At 41.9% G+C, this 23,734-nt stretch overlaps 1 protein-coding gene across 3 annotated transcripts in view; it reads left to right on the top strand.

Moving 5' to 3' along the window:
- The first annotated feature begins 1,594 nt into the window (after positions 1 to 1,594).
- BAHCC1 (BAH domain and coiled-coil containing 1) overlaps positions 1,595 to 23,734 on the top strand; it is a 110,719-nt gene continuing 88,579 nt past the window's right edge. For 2 of the 3 annotated variants that reach the window (XM_040438786.1, XM_040438787.1), the window contains exon 1: positions 20,835 to 20,958. The gene's annotated coding sequence lies outside the window, so the exon portion shown is untranslated. Of the gene's footprint in view, positions 2,506 to 20,834; positions 20,959 to 23,734 lie in introns of those variants that run through there. The other variant, XM_040438785.1, reaches the window with a different exon arrangement.

Raw genomic sequence — 23,734 nt, forward strand, 5'->3', positions numbered from 1 at the left:
TGTAAGTGCCAACATTCTTGATTCCTGATTGGCTAGCCATGGGCATAACTAGCCGGGCAGCATCCATAACAGCTGCCACTGGTCCCCAATGACTAAAGGAGCCCCACTCCACTCACACCTATGTGCAATTATTGATATATGTGGACAATGGAAGAGCACACTGCTGTTTGCATTACTTCTGAATTGTGACATCACTGATTAATTTCTATACATCACCATGCCTATTATCACACTTGTGATGTTACTGTGAGCATCACTGCTGTAACTTAACTGTATCTGACTGTATATCTTCACTGTATATTCACATTATCCCACCACTGTGACATCACTGTCGGCATTATCCCACCACTGTGACATCACTGTCGGCATTATCCCACCACTGTGACATCACTGTCGGCATTATCCCACCACTGTGACATCACTGTCGGCATTATCCCACCACTGTGACATCACTGTCGGCATTATCCCACCACTGTGACATCAATGTGTGCATTATACCACCACTGTGATATCAATGTGTGCATTATCCCACCACTGTGACATCACTGTCGGCATTATCCCACCACTGTGACATCACTGTCGGCATTATCCCACCATTGTGATGTTACTGTGTACCTTATCCCACCATTGTGACATATCTGTGTTGCATTATCCTAGCATTATGACATATCTATGTGCATTTTCCCACCATTGTGACATCACTGTGTTGCATTGTCCTAGCATTGTGATATCACTGTGTGTGTTATCCCATCATTGTCACATCACCATGTGCATTAATAACCCACTAGAATGACAGCACTGTGTGCATTATCCTATTATTGTGATATCACTGTGTGCATTTTCCCACCATTGTGAGATCACCATGTGCATTAATAACCCACCACAATGACATCACTGTGTGCATTATCCTATTATTGTGACATCAATGTGTGCATTAGCCCACCATTGTCGCATATCTGTTTGCATTACCCCCCCCCCCCCACTGTGATATCACTGTGTTGCATTATCCCACCACTGTGACATCAATGTGTGCATTATGCCACCATTGTGATGTCACTGTGTACCTTATTCCACTATTGTGACATATCTGTGTTGCATTATCCCACCACTGTGACATCAATGTGTGCATTATCCCACCATTGTGACATCACTGTGTTGCACTGTCCTAGCATTGTGATATCACCATGTGCATTAATAACCCACCACAATGACATCACTGTGTGCATTATCCTATCATTGTGACATCACTGTGTGCATTAATAACCCACCATTGTGACATCACTGTGTGCATTATGCTATCATTGTGACATCACTGTGTGCATTTTCTCACCATTGTCACATATCTGTGTGTACTATCCCTGTCCAACATAATCAGAAGCATCTGTGGACAAGGATGGCATGGTGGTGTGGGGCCCCAACATGCTATGGGGCCCTATGGGTCCCTGTCATGCCCCTGGACTAGCTGTGGCAGTTGATGGCATCCTATCTGCATGGCTCCCTGTATGGAGCACAGTCCTCAGACCCCGGCAGTGCGATCCACCAGCGCAGCCATCCCCAGCCAGGGGAGGGGACAAGGACGTCACACCCTGGGGCGGTGTCTTGCAGGCATGGTGGACAACAACGGCCCCGGGAGCTCGGGAAGGAATCGTGCGCGGCTCCTTTAAGAGCAGAATGCCGGTAACGCGGCCGCGGACAATCGCCGGAGCAGACCCGCCGCCGAGGAGCGCCGACCTGGTCCAGAAGAGCCCGGGGGCCACTGTGCGCCCACCTAGGACCGAAGATACCATGCATCAAGGCTCGGACTGGACTGGCTGCATGGAGAGGGTTGGGTGGGGGGCTGTATTGCTTTCTGTGGGGGAGGGGGGAGGTCATGCATGCTTTCTGTGGACTCAAGGTAAGTGCATCTCCCCTCAATAAAGCTCTGGATGTCACTGCACAGTCGTGTGTTTGCATTGCAATGGTGAGTGGTGGAGGAGGAGTGCCATGGAATAAATATGGATGGGCACCCTTTTAGTGCCAGAGTGGCATGGAGCCATCCCTGGCACAGGAAGAGTTAAAGGCCAGGGAAAGGGGGGGGGGGGGGGGAAAAAAAAAAAAACAACATTTAAATGCCCGGATGGGGGGGAAAAAGAGATTAAATTTCGCTTCTCTCTCATCAATTTTCTGTTTAATGTCACTGGGACTCCATTGTGGGAGAGGAGAGACGTCACACAGCCATAAATTTGTGATTATCCAGCTACCAGCAGCCTCTGCTCTAATTGAATGGATTTACTCCATGCAAGGCAGGTAGAGAGAGACCCCTGAGCTGAGAGATCCCAAATCTAGAGGCAGAAGGAGCAAAGGAAGGAGCAGCCGTCAAGGGGATCTGTCCCCCACCACAATAAAAGGCCACCGAGGAATCCCGTCAGGAGCCGACCTGGTTTTCAAGCTTTAACCCCCCCCCCCCCCCTTCATTTCTTTCCCCCCTTGGATTGCTAAAGAATGAGTCAAGACTACTCTTTGTAGGTAGGTCGTGGTTCTTTTTTTTTTTTTTTTGTATATAATTTTATACAAAAAATGCACACATTTTTATATATATATTATTTATATAATGTATGTCCCGTTTATTTTATTTTTTACTTTACTCTTTTCTTGCATTTTTTTTATATTTTATTTATTTTTTTATATTCAAGGGAAAAAGGGGGTTATAAAAGGGTGATGCAATTTATAGAGTCGAAAAGAATATCTTTTTTGTCATTTAAAAAATATATATTTTTCTTTATTTTTTTTTCTAAAGCAATGTACATATGAGAAGACCATCAATCATTAAGTATTTGGCTCTGGGGGGGGGGGGGCGAATGGGCAGAAAACACGTAGATCCGTTTTTTAGCCCCTTTTTAGTAGATTTTACCTTTACCAGTATTTATATGGTTTATTAGGAACATTTTGCACCGATGCCTTATTATTATTATTATTATTATTATTATTATTATTAATATTATACAGTTCCAGACACTGCTCCTGTCCTCGGCGTTTGCTTTAAGATGTTTTATCAAAACGGACACAGACATTATTAGATTTTTTATTTATTTTTTAAGATTAAAAAAATAAATAAATAGAGAGTCAAATAGGTTTTGATAAGTGAAATATTTTTTAGTATTTTTTATTAAATTTTTTTGGGAGAAGGAAAAAATTAGTCAAGAAAATAAATGATTTCTTATTTTTTTTTTTTTCATTGATTACCTACTTTATATATCCACCGTAGAAAGGAGATTGAATTAACTGAAAATAAAATAGGTTTTTATTTAGTGATTTTTAATTAAATTTATCGACTTTTCAGTTAATAACCAAGTCAGGGCAAATTTAGGCTTCGATTGCTTCATTCTAGGTATTTTAAAAGTATTCTTATAGGGTTAATCCAATGGTAAATATGCGTTTTTTCTTTAGTTTAATTTTATTCTTTATTTTTTGGTAATTTATACAAAGACACTTGTTTAATAATTTAGATAGATAGATATGAGATAGATAGATAATAGATAAGAAATAGATGGATAGATAAATACGGTAGATAGATAGATAGATAGATAATAGATAGATCGATAAATACGGTAGATAGATATGAGAATAGATAGATAGATAGATAGATAGATAGATAGATAGATAGATAGATAGATAGATAGATAGATAGATAGATAGATATGAGAATAGATAGATAGATAGATAGATAGATAGATAGATAGATAGATAGATAGATAGATAGACAGTTGATAGAAGTATAATTATAATCGTCAGTAATATATATATTGTTATATCCCATGATTCCGATTCCTCTCCATTAGGCCTCATGCACACGACCGTTGTGTGCACCCGTGGCCGTTGTGCCGTTTTCCGTTTTTTTTCGCGGACCCATTGACTTTCAATGGGTCCGTGGAAAAATCGGAAAATGCACCGTTTTGCAGCCGCATCCGTGATCCGTGTTTCCTGGCCGTGAAAAAAATATGACCTGTCCTATTTTTTTCACGGCCAACGGTTCACGGACCCATTCAAGTCAATGGGTCCGTGAAAGAACACGGATGCACACAAGATTGGCATCCGTGTCCGTGATCCGTGGCCGTAGTTTAGTTTTTATACAGACGGATCCGAAGATCCGTCTGCATAAAAGCTTTTTCAAAGCTGAGTTTTCACTTCGTGAAAACTCAGAACCGACAGTATATTCTAACACAGAAGCGTTCCCATGGTGATGGGGACGCTTCTAGTTAGAATACACTACAAACTGTGTACAAGACTGCCCCCTGCTGCCTGGCAGCACCCGATCTCTTACAGGGGGCCGTGATCAGCACAATTAACCCCTTCAGGTGCGGCACCTGAAAGGGTTAATTGTACTATCATATCCCCCTGTAAGAGATCAGGGCTGCCAGGCAGCAGGGGGCAGACCCTCCCCCCCCCTCCCCAGTTTGAATATCATTGGTGGCCAGTGCGGCCCCCCCCCCCCTCCCTCTATTGTAATAATTCGTTGGTGGCACAGTGTGCGCCCCCCCCCTTCCTCCCTCTATTGTAATAAATCGTTGGTGGCACAGTGTGCGCCCCCCATTGCCCCCCCCCCCCCCTCTATAGCATTAACAACGTTGGTGGCCAGTGTGCAGCCTCCCATCTCCCCCCCCCCCCTCCCCCCCATCATCATTGGTGGCAGCGGAGTTCCGATCGGAGTCCCAGTTTATTCGCTGGGGCTCCGATCGGTAACCATGGCAACCAGGACGCTACTACAGTCCTCGTTGCCATGGTTACTTAGCAATAGTACAATAGTAGAAGATTAATACTTACCTGCTGCTGCGATGTTCGTGTCCGGCCGGGAGCTCCACCTACTGGTAAGTGACAGTGACAGGTCTGTGCAGCGCATTGCTAAATGAACCGTCACTTACCAGTAGGAGGAGCTCCCGGCCGGACACGAACATCACAGCTCCCAGGTAAGTATGAATCTTGTACTATTGCTAGTAACCCGCTGCCACCAATGATCGGGGGGGGGGGGCGCAAGATGGGAGGCCGCACACTGGCCACCAATGTTGAAAATGCTATAGAGGGAGGGGGGCCAATGATTGCCACCAACGATTTATTACAATAGAGGGAGGAAGGGGGGGGGGGGGCGCACACTGTGCCACCAACGAATTATTACAATAGAGGGAGGAAGGGGGGGGGCGCACACTGTGCCACCAACGATTTATTACAATGGAGGAAGGGGGGGGGGCGCACTGGCCACCAATGATATTCAAACTGGGGAGGGGGGGGGGGGGGTCTGCCCCCTGCTGCCTGGCAGCCCTGATCTCTTACAGGGGGATATGATAGTACAATTAACCCCTTCAGGTGCGGCACCTGAGGGGTTAATTGTGCTGATCACGGCCCCCTGTAAGAGATCGGATGCTGCTAGGCAGCAGGGGGCAGTCATGTACACAGTTTGTAGTATATTCTAACTAGAAGCGTCCCCATCACCATGGGAACGCCTCTGTGTTAGAATATACTGTCGGAAATGAGGTTTCACGATCTAACTCATATCCGACAGTATATTCTAACATAGAGGCGTTCCCATGGTGATGGGGACGCTTCAAGTTAAAATATACCATCGGATTGGAGAAAACTCCGATCTGATGGTATAAAAGGGACTCCGGACTTTACATTGAAAGTCAATGGGGACGGATCCGTTTGAAATGGCACCATATTGTGTCAACGTCAAACGGATCCGTCCCCATTGACTTGCATTGTAATTCAGGACGGATCCGTTTGGCTCCGCACGGCCAGGCGGACACCAAAATGACATTTTTTTCATGTCCGTGGATCCGCCAAAAATCAAGGAAGACCCACGGACGAAAAAACGGTCACGGATCACGGACCTACGGACCCTGTTTTTGCGGACCGTGAAAAAAAACGTTCGTGTGCATGAGGCCTTACAAAGTAACTCATCCACCACTTTGCTGCAATGTTTCTATATTTCTTTTAATATCTTTAAAATTATATTGTTTTATATCTATTTAAGTTAGGTTTTCCCTACACTATATATACATTATATATATATTCCTACATGTTATTCTTTAGGCCTATCCGTAACATGAAACCTTTGTGCTTTCTACTACATACACCTCTCTCTGCAGATTTGTGTTTCCGATTTTCTGTAATATTTCCCTGATTTCTATCAATGTAGCCCAATGAGTATTTAAAGGGCAAGTTAATAGAAAGGTAGAAGGACTTGATTCCTGTCCCTGGGTTTCTGTAGGATGCAGATGGAGGATTTAGAACTGGTTTTCAGGTAGCGCCGTCCATGTGGATCTGGGATAAGGGTGTGGGTGATCCGGGCAAGCCCTGTGTTCCTGTCTGGGGGAAGGAGCCTACAAAGGACTCTTTGTTTCCGCTTCCAATCTTTTCATTTTTCCCCTTAGTTTGTAATTGTATATCTTGATTTGGAAACAAACCTTCAATCAAAGGAACAGATAAAAAGACATAGTATTTTTTTTCTCAATCAGGAAATCGCCTTTCTGTGTTGATACCACAAACAGGGACGGTAAAGACTGCGTTGCTGTTAATTCACCAGATCAGAGTCCGGGTGAATGCAGAGTCTGCGCCATTTAACAAGAGCGACATTCTTGCTAATGTTCAATAATAACCCCAAAAATAATGGCGCACACGTGTCTGTAGTCGGATGGCGCTTGCAGGGAATATTATGGTATAGAAATACATTTCCTCGCATTGTAGTCATGGGCAGAACCCTTTCCCTGTGTGGTTGTGATGAGCAAAAGGGCGCATTTGCTGATGGGAGGATTTTTAATGTGGTATTTTTGGGACTGAATTATTGATGGCGTATAGCATATAGCATTTTAGGAAGTGCACTTAGGTGGAGAGATAGAGCTGAGGGGTCTGGGGTCCCTGGGAGCTGGAGATAAGGGGGCTCCTGGGCTCTCCCTAGGAGACCTTAGCCCTAGTCTAGTGGAGATAGTTCCACCAGGAGAAGGTCCACCATCCAGACCCATCTGCACAGCTCATCCATCACTTGGCTGTCCATGACTGCTCTCGATACCATTGATCTGCCCAGAGCCCATGTTTGCATTGATAATTAATAACTAACAAGACTGCTGGGCTGCAATAAACCCTGGACAGGCACATGCAGCCTCCCCTCCCCCCATGGACTGAGCTTAGCTGGACCTCTGCATGGGGACAATAGGCTCCCTGTCATGGCTCCGTGATGGGTAGAGTTGGAGGGTCAGGCTGATTATAGAACCGGGTAGCGAAGGGTTAACCTGCCTGCCTAAACATCCCTGCATTAGTGCAAAAGGAGTCTCTTATATATAATAAGGTTGTAATGTCCGGGTGTGTAGTGTAGGAGAGCCTGACATCACAGAGAGAGAGAGAGAGAGAGAGAGAGAGAGATAGATAGATAGATAGATAGATAGATAGATAGATAGATAGATAGATAGATAGATAGATAATAGATAGATAATAGATAGATAGATAGATAATAGATAGATAGATGATAGATAGATAGATATATAATAGATAGATAGATAATAGATAGATAGATAATAGATAGATAATAGATAGATGATAGATAGATAGATAATAGATAGATAATAGATAGATAGATAGATAGATAGGAGACATATCAATAGGTAGATATAGATAATAGATAGAAAGATATAGATAATAGATAGATAATATATATATAATAGAAAGATAGGAGACATATCAATACATAAATAGGAGATAGATGATGGTGCAATTGAGTTGACATTAGATATTACTTAGGTAGAAAATCCATTTCTTCTATCGTCTATATACACATACACTGTAAAGGGCATGTCCAGATGATAGATAGATACATAAATAGACGAATATCTAGATAATATATAGACACAGAATAACAGATGAGTATCTAGATAGATAGATAGTCTGTTATAAAGAAGGAGATCGAGTGATACATTAAACAGATGCATAGATTGATATCTAGATGATAGTGTAATGATAGAAAAAAGATAAATAGAAAAAAAATCGTAATTCGATTATTTCCTTCTCCGTCTGTGTAGGTGGCAGCATTCTCTGTATCTCTCAGGTTTCTCTATTTCTATCTCTCCGTCCCTCCCGGGTCTGTGTGATGTGCCTGGTACCAGCTGACGGATCAGTCAGTGCTGTGTATTGGGTGCTGTCTGCTCCTCACATCACTAATTACCTGTGTATCACAACATGCTCCCTGTGACATGGAACAGCTCGCTTCATGCAGCCTGCCTGGGGAAGCCTCTAGTGGGGGTTCTGCCTCTGTGCCTTGCCCACTGCCCCCCTCTCTCTGCACCCCTGGCCCCTCTCTCTCTGGGCACTGGTGCACCCCTGGCCCCTCTCTCAGGACACTGGTGCACCCCTGGCCCCTCTCTCAGGACACTGGTGCACCCCTGGCCCCTCTCTCTCTCTGGGCACTGGTGCACCCCTGGCCCCTCTCTCTCTGGGCACTGGTGCACCCCTGGCCCCTCTCTCAGGACACTGGTGCACCCCTGGCCCCTCTCTCAGGACACTGGTGCACCCCTGGCCCCTCTCTCTCTGGACACTAGTGCACCCCTGGCCCCTCTCTCTGGACACTGATGCACCCCTGGCCCCTCTCTCTCTCTCTCTCTCTCTCTGGGCACTGGTGCACCCCTGGCCCCTCTCTGGACACTGGTGCACCCCTGGCCCCTCTCTCTCTGGACACTGGTGCACCCCTGGCCCCTCTCTCTCTGGACACTGGTGCACCCCTGGCCCCTCTCTCTCTCTGGACACTAGTGCACCCCTAGCCCCTCTCTGGACACTGGTGCACCCCTGGCCCCTCTCTCTCTGGACACTGGTGCACCCCTGGCCCCTCTCTCTCTGGACACTAGTGCACCCTGGCCCCTCTCTCTCTGGACACTAGTGCACCCCTGGCCCCTCTCTCTGGACACTGGTGCACCCCTGGCCCCTCTCTCTCTCTCTCTCTGGGCACTGGTGCACCCCTGGCCCCTCTCTCTCTGGACACTGGTGCACCCCTGGCCCCTCTCTCTCTGGACACTGGTGCACCCCTGGCCCCTCTCTCTCTCTGGACACTAGTGCACCCCTAGCCCCTCTCTGGACACTGGTGCACCCCTGGCCCCTCTCTCTCTGGACACTGGTGCACCCCTGGCCCCTCTCTCTCTGGACACTGGTGCACCCTTGGCCCCTCTCTCTGGACACTGGTGCACCCCTGGCCCCTCTCTGGACACTGGTGCACCCCTGGCCCCTCTCTCTCTGGACACTGGTGCACCCCTGGCCCCTCTCTGGACACTGGTGCACCCCTGGCCCCTCTCTCTGGACACTGGTGCACCCCTGGCCCTTCTCTCTCTGGACACTAGTGCACCCCTGGATGCTGGGGCCCCAGACCCCTCAGTTACCCGCTGAAGGCTGGGATTATTGTTATTGGCCATTAGAACTGTATTATTAATAATTCCCATATTAGCGGCACAGGCGAAATGAAAGGAAAGTTTAATTCAAACCAGATGGGGCTCCATTGTGATCACCTCACACAACCCTGCGCAGGATGCTGTGTGTGAACACACTGCTTATACTTAGATACAAATTAGAATCTACATTTAACAAGGAATTAAGTAAACTGTGCTAAAGAGAGGAGGGGGTCCACATTCCTGCAAGAAGACCCCGCACCTGGTGCTGCAGTACTAATGCACATCTATCTATCATCTATCTATCTATCTATCTATCTATCTATCTATCTATCTCATGTCTATCTATCTAATCTATCGATCTGTCTCAATCATCTAATAATTGATCGATGCCTATTTGATTATTATCTGACGATCATGAAATATAACTATTTCAGTATTTATTATCAATCTATCATTATGTCTATTTTTCGATGTATTTATGTAAGTATCTGGGACTTCTGTCTGCTGTATATTATATATAGACTGGAATGTAGATATTGTAGATAGATAGATAGATAGATAGATATTAGATAGATAGATAGATAGATAGATAGATAGAAGATAGATAGATAGACACAGATAGATATTAGATAGATAGATAATAGATAGATAATAGATAGATAGATAGATAATAGATATATAATAGATAGATAGATAGATAGATAGATAGATAGATAGATAGATAGATAGATAGATAGATAGATAGATAGATAGATAGATAGATAATAGATAGATAGATATGGGATAGATTGACACACATTACTTTACAGGACAGATGTCCAGATGATAGATACATACATAAATAAATAGATGAATATCTAGATAATATATATAGATAGAATAACAGATGAGTATTCTATATGATGGATAGATAAAATAAATTATAGATAAAAAATAGATAGATAGAAGATAGATGGATAGATAGATAATAGATAGATAGATAGATAGATAGATAGATAATAGATAGATAGATAGATAGATAATAGATAATAGATAGATAGATGATAGATAGATAGATAGATAGATAGATAGATAGATAGATAGATAGATAGATAGATATTACATAGATAGATAGATAGATGATAGATGATAGATAGATAGATAGATAGATAGATAGATAGATAGATATTACATAGATAGATAGATATTACATAGATAGATAGATAGATAGATAATAGATAGATAGATAGATATTACATAGATAGATAGATAGATAGATATTACATAGATAGATAGATATATTATACTGTAGATAGATAGATAGATAGATAGATAGATAGATAGATAGATATTACATAGATAGATAGATAGATAGATATTACATAGATAGATAGATATATTATACTGTAGATAGATAGATGATAGATAGATAGATAGATAGATAGATAGATAGATAGATAGATAATAGATATATAGATAGATAATAGACAGACTTTCTGCCCATCTGGGGCTGTTTCCTTCATTCTCTCCGGAGTCTATTCCTTCTTTTCTTCCATGGATCCTGTGACAGCAGAGGAGAAGGAGCCATTATCTATGATGATCAGCCCCCACTTGGTAGGATGTGGATGGAGCTGAGCTGGTGGTCTTAAGGACTGGAGAGACCCCCACCTGCATTACATTCCGTGATCTGCTGGCTGTAATACACATATATTCTCGGTATAATCTAGGGATCCATGTGTATTAATGTTGAAGAGAAAGGTGCACATTATAAACGCAGATTGGCAGAGTACAGGTGTGAACAGGCCTCATGCATGGATTTGTTCAGGGCAGTTGAGGGGATTCATTGGGGAAGTCAGCCATTAGGGGCATATTGTTTCGAGCTTTCCCCGGATCTGATGGGGGTAATTAACACCACACACAGCTGTGCATTGAATGGATGGTGACAATGAGAGGTGAGGTGCCGGTGCTATGTCACCGCTGCCCAGTGTCCGCTGATCACATTTTATCTACTGTCTCTTTGCAAGGAAAGGAAATTGGGTGATGGGGGAGGGGAGGGAGCTGCAATAAAAGTCCTCCTGACACTTCCCTGATTAAAGAGCTGCTTCAGCTTTGTATGTTCCTCTCTCCCCTGTCATTTCCGTGTGTTGTCCAGCCATTAAGGGCCACTCTGGGTACAACCCTACAACCAGGGGCCCCTCGGTGGGCCACAAGAGCAGATCCTGGCACCACCTTATGAAGAGGAGGGAAGACACAGGACATTACTGACCCCAGGGATCTCCTGTCTCTGCTGGATGGGAGGATCAGATACTGAACTATGTCTTACAATCCACAATACAGTTTAGATAGATAGATAGATAGATAGATAGATAGATAGATAGATAGATAGATAGATAGATAGATAGACAGATAGATAGATAGATAGATAGATATAGGATAGATAGATAGATAGATAGATAGATAGATAGATAGATATAGGATAGATAGATAGATAGATAGATAATAGATAATAGATAGACAGATAGATAGATATAGGATAGATAGATAGATGATAGATAGATAGATAGATGGATAGATAATAGATAGATAGATAGATAGATAATAGATAGACAGATAGATAGATATGAGATAGATAGATAGATGATAGATATAGGATAGATAGATAGATAGATAGATAATAGATAGATATAGATGATAGATAGATATGAGATAGATAGATAATAGATAGATAGATAATAGATAGATAATAGATAGATAGATAGATAGATAGATAGATAGATAGATAGATAGATAGATAGATAGATAGATAATGATAAATGGTTGAAGTGGGGATGTGCCAGTGGCTACCCTGTAAATTACCATTATTGTACCCCAGCCCATTATGCTATTCAACTCCTCTTATGGGAGAAAACCTCAAATCCTGAGACAAATACCTAATACACTGATACTGTCAGGACTTTTACATGGGGTCCCCCTGTGCATCTATTTAATGCCAAATCACACTTCAGGTCTGGAGCAGGGATCCCCTGGGTCCCTTTAAGTGGAAGTAGGCCTTTTTGAGTTTTGATAATTTATACCACATTTGATGTATTTAACATCTGTATTTGGATTCTGCCTCCCTCTGCGAGTGATAACTTACTAATACCCCAGCAGTATGGGGAGCCCCCAAATTGGCTCAATCACCTCATTCAGCCTTGTGGTTTTTATGAGCTTGGTTGTGTGCAGGAGTACATTATGTCTAACCCTATACACACCCGTGCAGATAGATACAAGATATGAGATAGATAGATAGATAGATAGATAGATAGATAGATAGATAGATAGATAGATAGATAGATAGGAGATAGATAAATTGAGTTGACGTTAGATATTGCTTGGTAGAAGATCTGTTTCTTGTAATATATATATATATATACACACATACACTTTCTGTATAAATTGTTGTAAATCTTCAAAGGAAAAATAGGTACTATAGCTGGAGGTCTCAATCCTATATTAGGTATTGATAAAGCTTGCTGCCCCTCACCCCCGCAGCCGGGCAGGCAGTGGTTAAATAGATAATATCCACTTTCCGTCCTTGCTGTCGGGTTTTCTAATCGCATTGTGTCGGGGCCCCGGCTATCTGGGTACATCTTGTTTTCCTGTCCATTTATGTAAGGTAAGGGTTACACCTTATATCCGAAAAACAAGGTTTACATAATGACCCGTAATAAAACAAACCGAGAAGATGAAATGCAGATGTGGAAGTGAGCCCTGCCTTATGGGTGGAGGGGATGGTGGATTATAGATAGATAGATAGATAGATAGATAGATAGATAGATAGATAGATAGATAGATAGATAGATATGAGGTAGATAGATAGAATAGAGGATAGATAGATAGATAGATGTTTTTAGAAACTATGATGTGAGTTGCTGGTGGCATCAATTATGACAGATTCCTGGTCATGAAGGGTTAATGTTATATTATTTTTATTGATATAAGAGATTGCATATAATATATATGTAGATGTTGAAAGGGAATTAGAAATTACTGATAAAACCTCAAACCCTGACACAAATATCTATAGTAGATATATTTGTATCTAGTATATATCTGCCTGTCTGTATGGCAAAGACATTCTGTCTGTCCTTCTCAGTTCTCATGTCTATTTATCTATCTAGGTATTTCATCATTATAATTTCCTCATTTGCATTTGATCTTCTATTCCAATTAGATATTGCTATTAGATAGTACACCACATTATACATCGTATGATGTTACCACTCTATCTAATATCTATCTATCTCCTATCTATCTCATATAAATCTATCTATATTTGGTATTATACATATTTGCCCAAATGATTGTGGAGTCCCCCAGAATTTCTATATTATCTCTTTTGCCTTCGAGGTTTTACACCAGTTTGTACAAGAAGTGTAAACCTGGATAGTGTATGTGAGAAATAGGTTCCTACATAAGAATATTTAACTCAAGGTAATAATGACAGATAGATAATAGATAGATAGATATGAGACAGATATATAATAGATAGATAGATAGATAGATATGAGATAGATATATAATAGATAGATAGATAGATAGATATGAGATAGATATATAATAGATAGATAGATAGATATGAGATAGATATGAGATAGATTAGATAGGGCAGCCATATGCTGTACCGTTTATATGTAGTATGCCTTATCTCAGGGTCCTGGCCCCTGAAGGGTTAATGCAGGGTGTTAGCCTCCATATGAGGGGCTGGGGTGGGCTGCTCAGCTGAGGGGGGTAAATATTTACCTAGAGCTGCATTATCTGTGGTGTTAGTAGAAGGGAAGTCCTCCAGGCCAGTGTCCATTCTACACAATGGACAGGATGCCAGGCTGATAGCCCTGTGCCCAGCTCACCCACTATCTGCACACACAAGTGCACTGTCAGGAAGCAGCTTGGACTCGGGGGCACAATGGCTTGGAAGGGAGGCTCCCTCCATGCAGCATGGAAAATGTATGTCATTACTGATGCACACACAGGCGGATGTTTTTGCAGCAAAACTCCCCAAACTCTCATCCATCTCAGGGGTAAATGGTTAACAAAGGAGCCATTGATACCTGGGGCTGGAGGAACTTTCTTTCAGCAGGACCATGGTCATGACACCCGGTAGTCACTGGTGGAGCAGGGCTTTCTGAGCAGTTCTGTCCCAGGAGTCCACTGTTATTATCATGTAGGGGTGCAATTATAGCTGTATGTTCACACAACACACTCATCTAATCCTCCCCCTCCTTGAAGGGTTAATTCCACTATACCCCAGAGAGCAACTGAACTGCTGGAGGAATATCTTCCCATCACCAGTATGGGTCAGTATATAGGAGTGGGATAACACCCCATTCACCAGTCTGAGATGGTCTATAAAGGGCAGGTCATATTCAGAAGGGAGTCTCCTGGTAATGCTCCCACCATATACTGGTGCAATAATAGGATATAACAACTGGATGCATCTTCTGCATGGAGGGGATGTATGGAGTGCAGATTATATATAAGGGTAGGTGTATGGTTAACATAAAATATGTGGTTTTAAATATTGTAATTATGTATACCCCAGCCTATACAGTGTCTGGTCTTATAGGCATATAGGCAACCTTCTATATGTGTGCTATGAGTAGTCTGCCTTCTATAATCTCTTCTCATATGGCAGAGGGCATGCAGGCTGCTGAGCACCTCATACCCTCTGACTATACACAGGATATATATATATATACACACACATATTCCACTATGTGTGCACTGAGCACTCCACAAGGCTACTGTATGAAGAAGTGACATTATGTGTATATTATTTATATTTATGTTCAGACAGGTCTATATGTAGTCCACTATATGTGTACTCAGTACAATACTTCCCAATAAAAGATACATGCTGGGGACATGTATTATGTATATAGTAGAAGTTCTCTTCTCTGGGTATACTGTGTAGCCTGCACCCCCTGGCTATACAGAAACTAATATATGATCTCCTCCATATGTGCATTGAGAACCCTCCCGCTATACAAAGAATGTAGACAGGACTTATAGGTTTTATATCTGGAGTATGTATATTTTCTTCCCTGTATGTCTACCCTATATCACCCCACCCAGCTATATAAAGGACCCATGCAGGAGATGAACGGTACATTATAATAATATGTATTAACTTTTACTCCATATGTGCATTGCATACCCCACACCTATGACTATACATGCAGGGGGATAATATGCATACCTTCTCTATATCTAAATGCATTACTCACAACACCCCCTGACTATACAGAAGATAAATGCAGAGGACAATATATGCCATAGATATAGCATGTATATGTTCTCTGTATATACATTGACTACCCACTCTGCTTGATTTACAGAGGATGCTGTATGTGCATTGAATAACCCCCTGACTATACTGAGAGTCCATAGAGCTTATACATACACACTCCCCTATCTGTGCATCTCTATATGTGCATTGAGCACTAAACCACCTTGACTATACAGATAATGCATACAGTAGTTATATATATATATATATATATATACACACACACACACATTTACATACATATGCACCCACACCCCCTGACTATACAGAGAATGCATACACTAGTTAGATATATGTATATATATATACACACACACTATATTATATGCAGGGAGCACCCCACACCCCCTGACTATACAGAGAATGCATACAGTAGTTAGATATATGTATATATATATATATATATATATATATATATATATCCACACACATAAATATACATATGCCCCCCACACCCCCTGACTATACAGAGAATGCATACAATAGTTATATATATATATATATATATATATATATATATATATATACACACACACACATATATACATACATATGCACCCCACACCCCCTGACTATACAGAGAATATATATATATATATATATATATATATATATATACACACACACTATATTATATGCAGGGAGCACCCCACACCCCCTGACTATACAGACGATTATATATATATACACACACACACACACACTACATGTGCAGGGAGCACCCCATACCCCCTGACTGGGATTAGGTTCCTCTCTCTAATAATCCCCAACTTTACCAAAGTTGTTCAGCTGTGACTGCCTTGGCCTTAATTCCTATAAATGTCAGCGGTATTTGTAAGTAAATCATATTAACCCGTTGAGAAGATGGAGCTGAGATTTATGACGTTTAGTTAAAACACTACAGAATAAAACCAAGTCCAAGTCAAGCTGTCAGTATCTCCAGAGCTGCACTCCCCCTCAGCCAGGGGGTGTCAGAAGGGGAGAGGAGAGAAAGAAAGAACAAAAAAAAATCAAGACTCTTTGGGTGCCTATAGTCACCGAGAAACTTCTCAGGACCATCCAGGATCTAGGTCAGCTCACTATCTCCCTGTCACTCTAATCCAGAAGAAAAGTAAAAAAAAAAAAAGACCATAGTGACCTTTTATTATTATTAACCTAATTTATAGATTTGTTTAATTTTCCTTATAATATTTTTTTGTTGTAAATTACTATATAAATAAAAAGTATTTAATTAAATATCTTGTATAAATAATTTGCACTTTTTTTTTAACTTTGTACTGGATACCATAGATTATTCACTTTGTCTTCTTCTAGTTTGTAATATTAATGAGTCTATTTTATAATCGTCCCCTTATCAATCATTATTCTAATTATTATATATTTTAGATTAATATAACATTTTATATAAGCATTAGGTAAGAATTTTAAGAGCGATTTTATGTATATATATATATATTTATATAAACACACACGTGTATACAAAATATTACAAATTAAATGAAATTCATGGAAGGTATAAAAAGGCGCAGAATTAGACCTAATATCATGTATGTTTCAGGGAACACATTATATATATTGCTGCACTTCATTTACAAACGTCCAAGTCTGGATGATCCCGCACATTTGTATTCCTGAATACTAATATACAGTGAACAGTCACTTTATCAGAGACAGCCCTTTAGTAGCACAGCTTCTATGAAGGGGTGAACTTGGCCACCATGCTCAGGTAAGGCCTACAGTCCAAACATCCATCCACAAGTATCAGAAGACCCAGGTCCTGCAAAAGGAAGCGTTTATCGATGCATCTCGTTTTATTGCGCAACAGAAATCTGGATGTTTCTCCCCTGCTCTGCGCCTTTTCCTCTAGCCCGTCTGGTCGCAGCAGTCGGCCGCCGGACTGTGCCCGGACATCCTCCATCCTCCCCCTCCGTCCTCCAGGAGTTCTCTCCACAGGATCCCCTCTGGCTGGATGTCTGGCGCCGATTACTGGATTGTCCCATTCTAACGTGAATTCACACTGAAAACTTTCTCACTTCATTTTTATTCTTCCGTACAGTGAAGCTCCAATCCTGAAAAGCCGGGGGTCTCATAATTTATATATATATATATATATAATTTTTTTAATATATATATATAGGGCTCCCACCTATCAATCCTTTATTTATAGCATCGGATGGATACATTGTATCCAGATAAACACAACTGGTATATTAGACCGAACATTCCCATCTTTGCCATTTTCCAGTCCTTTGTTCCAGAAATGTAAGTCCCCCCCCCCCCCCAATCAAGGCTACACAAGAAATAAAGCAAGACATTTTTTTATATATTTTTTATTGAAATTGTACCACGTCTCAGAGTATATTTTCACTTATTGCATCATTATAAAGGTCCTCCTTCCCTTCCCACAGTTTACAAGCCTTGGACACAGCCCCCCCCCCCCCTATCTCCTTCTCTGTTCGATTAACCCCTTGCGCTCTCCTTACATAAGGTCCATGCCTCGAGCTGGAGTGCCAAAATTCTCACAATGTAACACTAGACATATAATATTTCACTGGTCTACTAGGTTTTTACATTGCACCCAGCAAATCCCTATCCCTTCTACTGTGCAGCTATAACCTCTCAATCCGACCCTGGGGGGAATCACATACAAATAATGGAAGCACTTCCTCCTAGGTCTACCTATAGACCCCCTCCCCTCCCCATGCTTTCCATATACCCCATACCTGAATGGGAGACTCCTGGAGGATCCTTTAGGGTTCTTCTCTTGAAGCAAAAAAAGGCAAAAGCAGCTGCATAGTCCTTGCTTTGGCTTCTGGATATACCATAGTAGTCCAGTGCACACTTAATTTGGGGTGGTGGGGGGTACAATGTTAGATTAACAATGCCCCCCCCCCCCCCATACACTCCATTGTAAAGTGCTCTCCCCATGCTTTCTGTGCATAAGAGATACACACAAACCCCCCTGTGCTGCCCTGCATTATTTTTAGTCTTCTCTAATAGTAAATGCATCGTTTCCCTTTGAAGCCCTCACACTTTGCTCTCTTCTTGGCTCTGGGGCCATGGGGGTCTGCCTATGGAGAGGAGTCTTGAAACCGGCTCCTTTCATCGAACTGCTGGGGGAGCCTAGAAACAGCCAGGCCCAGTAATTGCTTTTTTCAGGCAGCCCAGTGCGGACTGGCCAGCAGCCAATCAGCGCCTTGTTTACAATCGGTGATTGACATCTGGCTGGCGCCAGGCCAGCCAATCACATAAGTCTAGGAGGGGCGGGGGAAGGGGGCTGGATAACAGATGAAAAGGGAGGGGGGTGGGGAGGTGTAATGCAGACTGGGCAGTAACCCTTTAACTACTGTAAACTTTTTGGAAATCTTTTTGGTTCTAGGTGGGAATTCCTCCTTTAAATGTAAGAAATGCATCGGACGCCAATCAAATTTGGTGCCTCCTTTAGTGGATATTCCAATTTTAGACGTAAAATTTGAGGAACAAAAAATATTAATAATTTGGTCCCGTAGTCCTCTCTGCACCCGTCTGTTAATAAGCTCAAGCTTATTGTACTTGTTTTTGTTTTATATTATTATGTATGTAAAGCTTCATGGAAATGATAAAAAATAAATAAAAGCATAATACAAATAATAAATAAAAATAGAAATAAAATAATGCATCATAATGAATAATACATAATAATACAAATCATAAATCAAACATAATAAAAATAATATTTCTTGCTGTGTAATGTATGATTTTGCTGCTACAGGGACCCTCGGATTGTGAAGCTGCAGAATATGTTGGCGCTATATAAATAATTATTATACAAATAATAAATCAATAATAATAAAATAATAATAATAAACAATAAATAATAATAATAATAATAATAATAATACATCAGAAATTAGTTTTCCCCTCATTGGTTTTAGCCTACCTGCAAAACTACAACTCCCAGCATTCCCCGAGAGCAGAAACCTGTGACCCTCCAAATGTGGTGGAACTACAACCCCCAGCAATTCATTTCTTGACGATGTAGTTCCACAGTCAATGTTGACAATCTTCTCCACTTTGGATGGGAATGAATGGAGATATCTGCCCCCTCCCCCCATTGTACCTGCACTTTATACAGTCTGGCTTCTGCTTCTCTTTAGGGCCCCCAGACGGCACAGGGGCCCCTTGATATAACCGAATACTCCAGCATTGTCCCCAGGGGCTGTAATCTGCAGCTCTGATTTCCTAATCCACACTGACAGGTATCAATAAACACCTCAGTTTGTCAGTGGAGAGGTGGGGAAAGGGGGGGAGTAACCAAATCCTAATAATTCTTCCCCTCCCAATAGTCCAGAGACTAAAGCTCCTTGCAAATATTTCAGGACTACAAGTCCCAGCTGGTCTCACCTGCCTGAGTTCTTGCTGGGATTTGTAGCCCCCCCCCCCCCCCCCCCCCTTAATTCCACAGCTGACCTCCATACCTTCTGCTTGGAGTTATAATTGGGCCCCAACAACTTCTGCACCCCAAGCTTCCTCCCCTTTCCCACAGATCCCTATGGGAGCTGAATTTCTACAAAAGTGCTCAGGGTCTCCTGGGACTTGTGGTTCTACCATCTTTAACCCATTCATTATCACGGTAAAGGATTAGACATGTCATCCATTTGACCTCACTCCATCAAACCCCAGTGCTGAGCCCCCCTCTCCCCCTAGTGGCCGCCTCTGGTGCCTGCAGGGAGACTGGCAGTGACACTCATCCATTTGAGTAGCACTTCTGAAAGTTTCCTGCTCCTTTCCTCCACCCCTGGTCTTTTTGATCCTTCCCTCACCCCCACATAACCCCTTCCCCTGACCCTTTCCCCTCTGCTCCCCTCCCCCCATCCCCTGCACACTCCCCCATACTTGAATTAGGCGCCTTTGTGCTGCAAGCCAGACCTGCCCCCCTCCAGACCTGTGAGTGGCAGCTCCCATTCCGCCCGCCCCCCCTCCTCTCCACCTTTGATTGGCAGCTCCCTCCCCCCAGCGTTTGATTGGCAGCTCCCATTCCCTGCGTTATCCAATAGCGCCGCCTGTTTACGCTAGGAGAACTGCACGAGTTCCCTCTCCAGCGGCCAATGAGACTGGCAGCGGCTCATTAGTATGCGAGAGAGGGGGGCTGCTCCAGCGAGGGGAGGGGGGGCTGCAGAGAGGCTCAGGCCGGAAGCACCCAGTCCAGTCACTGCATGCAGAGCCCGGGGAGAGCACTGCGCCCAGCCGCCTGCCCCTGCACCCACTGCACTCACAGTAAGTACCTCTTCCTTCCGACCCGCACTAGCGCACCCCTTTCCCCATCACCCCCATGTCAGCAGGAAAAAATAATAATGATAATAAAAAATTATTTACCTATTTATCATCAATAGCAAAATATTTTTTTAGATGGCTTCTGGCAAAAAAAAAAAATAAAAAAAAATAGGAGCTTTATCGATCACACAGATCGGCGGCGATCCGACACAGGCTAAGGTAAAAAAAAGAAAAATATCTCTTTGTATCCACAGAACTGCAAAATATTCCTGATCGATCCAATCTTCCCCCTTATTAGATCGCATCAGAAATCCAATAATTAAAAAAAAAAAAGCCAATTCCAGCGGCAGAATCTGGAGGTTGTCATCCAGGAGGAATAGTTTTCCCTTTTTTTCTTTTTTTTTGTTAAATTGAAAATTGACAAAAAAATATTTAAAATGTTGAGGAAAATGAGTATAAATAATATACCATGTCTGATCGGAGTAGATGGGGATCGGGATCGGTCTCCGTCTCCTTGTCCATTAACAGATAGGGGGTCCTTTTAAATAAATTTAAAAAAAATGTATGAGAGGGGATACATTATAGATGGGAGCTGTGCGATGTGATCGGATGGACAATATTCTCGTCCGGTTCTGGTTCTGGATGGGACAGATGTGTGGAAAAAAAAAATCTGAAAAAAAATACAATAAAACTTTAAAATTCATTAATTTCTATCCCTTGTATATAGGATGAGGCCGGCCAAGTCACTGTACAAATGGGGATTGGATGCAGTTTTGCGTCCTCACGCTGAAATCTATAGGTTTACAGCCCCTATATACCCCCATTTATGTATGGCCCATGTATACCTGCCTATATACCTCAATATACGTATAGCCCCTGTATACCTCCAGCCCCTGTATACCTTCATATATGAAATGTGATGTGTTTTTGTTTTTAAATCGAACGTTCGATTTTAGAACGTTGGCGTTTTTTTTGTTTTGACAAACATTAACCCTCCGTTTACTAGTTTAAAAAAAAACCCAAATAAACTTTTCTATGGTGTATAAAGGGTTATTTTTTTACAGTCCAGTTTCCATTTTATGTGTCTGTGAGAATAAACAGAACCGAGCTGGATGCATTGCACGGCCACACCAGTACTGAATCTAGGTTAAAGACAGGATGGGGGCGTGTTTTTTATTTTATTTATTTTATTATTTTAACATCTTCTATTTCTCTACATCAATGAGCCATCCGGCAACATTTACCTGCCCCCCCTGACTTTTGTTTTTAAATATGTATTTATCTGTAGATCAATGTAAATGAGTCCTGATTAGGTTTTTGCCCCCCCCCCCCCCCTTGTCTCTTAAACAAGGTAACCTACCCTCCCTCTTTTCCCAATTGTGTTTAGATCTCCTAATGCTATTCTTATGATAACACCTAGACAATGCAGGGCAAAAAGAAAGAAATAAAAGTTCTGGGGGGGGGGAAAAACCTCATAATATTGTACGTTGTCTATACATTTGCACTGTGTGTATGGCTTTGCTTTCAGAGATTTTAATGGAAAAAAAAGATTTTTTTTTCAACATTTTGCTGCTTTTGGCACATGGATTGTTTCCCATAATGGATATGTTCTGCTGGATTCCTGTGGCACCCATGGGCGCTGGGGATATTTTTGAGGACTGATTTAATTTTTTTTTTTTTTTTCCTGACTCGTCACAAAGGATGGATTTAGGGGGGGTCAATGATCTTTTATCGATAAAGTCCTACAAGGAGAAGGACAGATCTCTGTGGACAACGACTGGAACTGCCTAAAGAAGCCCTGGATTTTGGATATCTTGAGACCAATGCAGCTCCTGACCATGGTCCACCCACCCTTGCCATTTTTCTAACCAGTAGTGGTAGGCTGCAGGGTATTCCAGCCTTCCATGGCCAGGAGAAGAAGCTTCTAATTTTGGATGTTCCGGCTGAAGATTTATTTTTGTGTAATAAAAGGAAAATCCCCCCTCAATAAAAAAAAAATCATGTTTGATACTATTTACCCCTTATGTTCTTGGACCTGTAGAGTAGAATAAAATCCAAAGGCACCGAGGTTACAAGGGACTAGTGTCTTCATCAGTCAAGAATTAATCTGCAAATGAAGGGAACTTGGCACTACCTCAATCCACAACTGGTGTCACTGCAAATATAGGTACTCTCCATGGATGTAACCTATTGCTGTATCTCCTGCCTTGGTATTTTAGTATAGATCCAGGTTAGAGCTTCTATCTATCTATCTATCTATCTATCTATCTTTGTTTCTAGCTTTTATAACACTGTTAATTAACATACTAATAGACTAAGCTTGTGTGTGTAGATAGATAGCTATAGAGATAGATATACCTATATTATACAGTATAGATCTTTAATTTGGATTATCTATATAATCATCTCTCTTCTATTACACTCAACATATTAATACTAGTCTAAGCTTGTGTGTGTGTATATATGTGTGTGTGTGTGTGTGTGTGTGTGTGTATATATATATATATATATATATATATATATATATATATATATATATATTTACACTATAGAGTATAGATCTTTTATTCTATCATATAATAGATTAAGCTTGCACATCTACAACTTTATATTGCAGAGTGTGTGTTTCTTATTATTGTATCACCCCCTTTTATACTGTTTTTAGCAGACAGATTTTTCTTTTTTCCCCTGGAAGAGGTTGACTGCTGGGAGAGCCCCAGCCATGATATGCTTGCAAGGAAAGGGGTGGGGGAGCTGATCTTTCAATACTCAGTAATTG

This window comes from Bufo bufo, chromosome 6, assembly GCF_905171765.1.
Source record: "Bufo bufo chromosome 6, aBufBuf1.1, whole genome shotgun sequence".
NCBI classification, from domain to species: Eukaryota; Metazoa; Chordata; class Amphibia; order Anura; family Bufonidae; genus Bufo; species Bufo bufo.